Raw genomic sequence first — 6752 nt, 5'->3', positions numbered from 1 at the left:
CATTGTGGGCTCGCCGAAGGCGAGAACACTATGTTATCCTCATTGTGGGCTCGCCGAAGGCGAGAACACTATGTTATCCTCATTGTGGGCTCGCCGAAGGCGAGAACACTATGTTATCCTCATTGTGGGCTCGCTAAAGGCGAGAACACTATGTTATCCTCATTGTGGGCTCGCCGAAGGCGAGAACACTATGTTATCCTCATTGTGGGCTCGCCAAAGGCGAGAACACTATGTTATCCTCATTGTGGGCTCGCCAAAGGCGAGAACACTATGTTATCCCTATGTTATCCTCATTGTGGGCTCGCCGAAGGCGAGAACACTATGTTATCCTCATTGTGGGCTCGCCGAAGGCGAGAACACTATGTTATCCTCATTGTGGGCTCGCCGAAGGCGAGAACACTATGTTATCCTCATTGTGGGCTCGCCGAAGGCGAGAACACTATGTTATCCTCATTGTGGGCTCGCCAAAGGCGAGAACACTATGTTATCCTCATTGTGGGCTCGCCAAAGGCGAGAACACTATGTTATCCTCATTGTGGGCTCGCCGAAGGCGAGAACACTATGTTATCCTCATTGTGGGCTCGCCGAAGGCGTGAACACTATGTTATCCTCATTGTGGGCTCGCCAAAGGCGAGAACACTATGTTATCCTCATTGTGGGCTCGCCGAAGGCGAGAACACTATGTTATCCTCATTGTGGGCTCGCCGAAGGCGAGAACACTATGTTATCCTCATTGTGGGCTCGCCGAAGGCGAGAACACTATGTTATACTCATTGTGGGCTCGCCGAAGGCGAGAACACTATGTTATCCTCATTGTGGGCTCGCCAAAGGCGAGAACACTATGTTATCCTCATTGTGGGCTCGCCGAAGGCGAGAACACTATGTTATCCTCATTGTGGGCTCGCCGAAGGCGAGAACACTATGTTATACTCATTGTGGGCTCGCCGAAGGCGAGAACACTATGTTATCCTCATTGTGGGCTCGCCGAAGGCGTGAACACTATGTTATCCTCATAGTGTTCTCGCCAAAGGCGAGAACACTATGTTATCCTCATTGTGGGCTCGCCAAAGGCGAGAACACTATGTTATCCTCATTGTGGGCTCGCCAAAGGCGAGAACACCATGTTATCCTCATTGTGGGCTCGCCAAAGGCGAGAACACTATGTTATCCTCATTAATTTATAGAGTGAGTTCCGCCGCATATTTCCGCCGAAGACAATTGGCATTTTCCGCCGCAGACAGTATAAAGGCAGGGCCCTTAGCCAATGAGGTGTAATTGAGGTGTGGAACATCTGGGAGTGGTGTTAGCTGGGGTATTGGTTGAGCTTCACATGACAATTAACACGTCACCTTTGGGGGGAAATATATGAGTTCTGCCGTATATTTTTGCCACATATTCCTAATATGTAGATGGGACAATTGGAGGGACAGTTGTTTTTAAAACATTTTTGAAGCGGTGGAAACCGCTTCCAATGAATGGCTTTGTGTGTATCACGCCCATATATGGTCATTTCAGTCCAGAATGAACAGGCTTTTTCAAAAACAGAATGTCCGTTTAATTACCATATATGGTGATCTCAGTCCAGAATGAACAGGGTTTTTCAAAAACAGAATGTCCGTTACCTTATGTCCATATATGGTCACTCCAGGCCAGAATGAACAGGTTTTTCCTGTCCCGTACGTGTAAAATATCAGTCCAGAATGAACAGGCTTTTTCAAAAAGCAAAATGTGTGTCCCATGTCCATATATGGTCATTTCAGTTCAGAATGAATAGGCTTTATATGTCCTGTATATCTAGAATGTCCCTCCCGGTCAGATGAATGGATACTTTGAGGATTGGTCAAGCTTCACATGATAATTTGGCCTTCAGGGTTTATCTGTCTTATTTAAACACTTTATATTTATTTATGTATTTATTTAATTACAAATTCTTATTTTAATGTATGTGTTTTAATCTATTTTATTTTTTAAACCTATTATACCAACTGTCATACCAGCTCTCCAAATACATTCAGAATAGAAGTTTTATCTGTCCACCGCTTCAATTCGAACCGAGGTTTGATTTATTTTTACAAGTGAGACCACACTGTTTCGTAGGAACAGTATCTCTAGTTATTTATAGAGTGAGTTCCGCCGCATATTTCCGCCGCAGACAGTTAGAAAGGCAGAGCCACTAGCCAATGAGGTGGCATGATTGTATTTTAGTTCCGTCGTAGACAGTAGAAAGGCAGGGCCCTTAGCCAATGAGGTGTAATTGAGGTGTGGAAAATCTGGGAGTGGTGTTAGCTGGGGTATTGGTTGAGCGTCACATGACAATTAACACGTCAACTTTGGGGGGAAATATATAATGAGTTCTGCCGTATATTTTTGCAACATATTCCTAATATGTCGATATGATATGATGTCACAATGACATCAAACAAGAGTTTAAAATAAGTACTGTTTCAAATCTGCCATTATTATTGTTTTCTATACATGCCATGACTATCTTGAGGAAAAAGAGGAAATATGTCACCAATTGCTGATGCTAATAATCTGAAATTAGCACCAATTCCTTCAGAATTACTTGATCTTAATATATTAGAACGACATCTCATTTCAAAGAACGTAGCTTTTGCTAAGATCATCGCAATCCCTAAAGGCCAACAAACAAAACCAACAACAACCAGCGAGCCCACACTGTTTGGTAGGAACAGTATCTCTAGTGTGTCTCAGGACGCGCTGGACGACAGGACGCCACAAACACAAAACAATATTATTGAACTCAAGTCTGCATGGCGTGAGTAATCAATGGAAAAAAAGTCATTTTGGGGTGAACTACTCCTTTAAGGATGTTTTCAAGCAATTTATAATAATTGTAACTTTTTTAACACACTTAATATTTGACACAAATCTCAAAGTGCCGCATTGAAAGATTTTCTTTATTTCTTATTATATTGTTGTTGTTTTGTTTTTTGTTTTTTTCACTCAGCGCTAGTGGATTATCAAGTGAGGCTGGTCGACGGCCCAAACTCCTGTTCTGGCAGAGTCGAGATCTTCCATGGTGGCAGGTGGGGGACGGTGTGTGATGATAGGTGGGACCTGGATGATGCTCAGGTAGTGTGTAGACAGTTAGGCTGTGGAGGGGCTCAGACAGCACCAGGTTGGGCACACTTTGGACAGGGTGTTGGGAGCATCTTGTTGGATGAAGTCAGCTGTACAGGCAGGGAATCCAGCCTCTCAGAGTGCAGCCATCCATGGATTGGAATACACGACTGTCGTCACCGTGAAGACGCTGGTGTTGTCTGTGAAGGTAAATATATGACACAACTATGAACACTGTAAATTAATGTAGCATTATGAATAGAGGTGTTAAGGCTCTTTTCCACCGGCAGCGATAACGATGACGATAACGATTTAAAAAAGTGGGTTTTCAATTGAAGTGGATCGGCAGCATCCACTCAACACCGATACAGACAACGATAGCCGACAACTACATGGTTAGGATCAACAACGATGTGGTTAAGATCACAGTGATATGGAACTGGGTCTCTGACAAACAGCTCGAGGTGAGCGAGCAGCTGTTAATTAGCACCTCTTCACACTGATGTCCGATAACTTTATCGGACATCAGTGTGAAGGCATAATTATCGCTGTGATATTTTGTGGCTATCGTCATCGTTATCGCTGCCGGTGGGAAAGGGCCTTTAGTAGTATGTGGGCTGCCATCACTAAAGCTGCATTTTGCTTTAAGGATTTGTTTTAAAGCAAGGGTCATCACCATGCTGGCTTGTGATTTTGTGACCCTGATACAAACGTTTGGGCAAGTGGAGTTTGCTTTCAGGTTGCCCGATGGACAAGTGCATTCCATCTTCATCTATTCAATATTATAGGCTATTTCACAAACAGTTGCACTCATTCTGTTTTTGTCATTGTTTTTACCTCTGATATTATAATGGAAAATGTACTTTTCGAGCAAGTGGGCATAACCTTTGTGCAAGTGGAATATGACCTGTACTAGCCTTAAATTGAAAGCACTAGAACAGTGATGGCAAACTCATTTTGGGGTGAGGGCCGCTTTTATGTGCGGGCACATTGGTTATGTGTTCGTACATATGTCACTAATGCCAATCTATGTATGGTGGTCACTAATATATCTTGTCTCCTCCTACCATAGTGGCTCCAATGAGGCCTGATGTTTCTGCTCCGACCTGAAGAGAGCCCAACCTGAAGAGTTGTTGTCCCTGTGTTCTTTATTCTTTGATCCTTTTCTCTTTCAGTTTCGATGTGGCTGGCTGTATGAGTATTGTTTAGCCTTTACTTTTGGTTAGTTTAGGTTGTGTTCTTTTGGTTTGGTAGTTTATGGGAGCTGTTGGTGGGTCGACGGGCACATAAAGTGCCTGGCCCATCCAGCTCCCCTCTTTTTTTAGTTTCCGGCAAGCCATCAGTTTTGTTTTGCTAGTTAGGATGTAAGTTAGGACTTCTGTCAGGTGGTTGTTTTGTATTCACGACTGTTCTACTACACTGCAACAGAAAAATAAAGTATGTAATGTCTTATTTTAACTCATGTTAAATAAACATTAATTGTACTTTGTACTGACTAAAGTCCTTTATTATGTTGCTGTTCCTTTGGTGAGAGCCAATCTAAAGGGCTGTACTTTTGTAAATGGACAAAAGTTTATTTTGTCCATTTAAACATTTTGTTTTAAACATTTTTACATAAAATGTAATTTAGCTTCATTCAGTGATACTTCAAATTCATCAGACAGAGCAGAAACCCCTTCACAGAAACCTTAACATATTGTTTCAATCTAAACAATATTTTCTCTTTGTCTTAGGCGCCGTACAGACATCTGCGTCACGCATCATCATCTTATCGTCTGAAAATGGCCACTGGGGGCGCTGTACTAATGCATTCTCAATGCAAGGTTGTTTGGTGTTTTGTCGTTGCCGTGTCTCTTCAAGAGCGTACAGGCTGCGGTTGAGCTAGAGACACGGCAACGACAAAAAACCAAACAACCTTCCATTGACAATGCATTAGTACGGCGCCCCCAGTGGCCGTTCTCAGACGATAAGATGACGATGCGTGACGCTAATGTGTGAGCGCGGCCTCAAACCAACAGTCAACATTTTAGACATCAATGTTATTGGCTTTTGAAGAGATTAGATCCATGCACATCGCAGCACACTCTCACCCATTATCTCTGAGCTGTTAATATGAGCACAATACGCAGATCCCTCTCAAAACAATTAGAAGATTGTGTGCCATAGCACCCCACATCTTCACACTGGACTGCCATAGCACCCCACATCTTCACACTGGACTGCCATAGCACCCCACATCTTCACACTGGACTGCCATAGCACCCCACATCTTCACACTGGACTGCCATAGCACCCCACATCTTCACACTGGACTGCAAGCAACTCTGACTTCACAAGGTTGACATTTCTGTTCATTACATTGTTTTGAGTGGCCTCATTACGTAATATTGGAATATTTTGAGATAATTATGTGTTTTAGATTTTGATGAGCTGTATGCCATAACAATTAAAAAAAAAAAAAAAAAAAAGATTATGAAGTCACAATGTATCTAGAATATATAAAAGTTATCTAATATCTTTAAATAAAGAGACTCTTAATGAGTTCATATTTGTTTATTGCCATTCTGTTGATCTGGACAGTACCTCACATCAGCCACTAGAGGACACCATAACCCCTGATCAAAGAGAAAACAATGTCATCTTTATTTCTGTACAATAAATAATGTATCAGGCAATAAATGCAATATAGCAATCAGTTTAACAAAATTTAGAAAATCACACCTGGTTGTTTAAAGGAGCTAGAGTCAACTTTTTCTTGAAAAACGGATGCTAAAATAAAAATAATGTTTTGAAAATAGTAATAAGCTTCATATATGTGTTTCAATTCAAAAAGCGTAACAATGATAAAATAATCATTTTGGCCATTGTCGGGCCGACACTTTGTTTACATCCTAGTCTAACCTAGTCTTGATAGCAAAGAATAGACTAGAATGTAAACAAAGTGTTGGTCTGACAATGGCCAAAATGATTATTTTATCATTATTTTACGCTTTTTGTGGTAATTTCTGAATAGAAACACATGTATGAAGCTTATTTTTTTATAAAATATTTTCGAAACATAATTTTTATTTTAGCATCCGTTTTTCAAGAAAAAGTTGACTATAGCTCCTTTAAGTGTCATACAAATGTGTGTTTATAAGGATAGATTTAGAGAGTGTGGACAAACTGTTCTTACTCATTCATCACATGGCAGAAATCATTTAAACATCGATATCTGATCAGATTTATTTATTTAGTTTTCCTTTTTTAATTCCTGCTCCATTGTCATCATGCCACTGTTCCTACAACTAGTAAGGGAAAGTTAGCCTATTGCTGGACCAATCTGGAAACTAAATCTAAATCACTAGCTTTCTTCACAAATGTGTTCATAAACTTGTCTACTATTACACACCTCATACGTTCATATTGGCCATTTTAAAAATGTCCCCCTTTAATCCCAGGCCCTCGGGATACCCAATATCTTTGATTGGCTCCCACAAAGTATGTCAAGGGAGTTGGGTTTGACAAAGTTCAGAGGTGATAGTAGACACCTTTATGAAAACATTTGTGAAGAAAGCTAGCGATTTAGATTTAGTTCCCAGATTGGTCTAGCAATAGGCTAACTTTCCCTAACTAAACCCCTGTATGATGAAGGACAACCTTTATTTATGAAAGATTCTTTTAGTTTT

This window comes from Nannobrachium achirus, assembly GCF_963921795.1.
Source record: "Nannobrachium achirus genome assembly, chromosome: 19".
Taxonomy (NCBI): Eukaryota; Metazoa; Chordata; class Actinopteri; order Myctophiformes; family Myctophidae; genus Nannobrachium; species Nannobrachium achirus.
Note: the sequence above shows the minus strand (reverse complement) of the source record.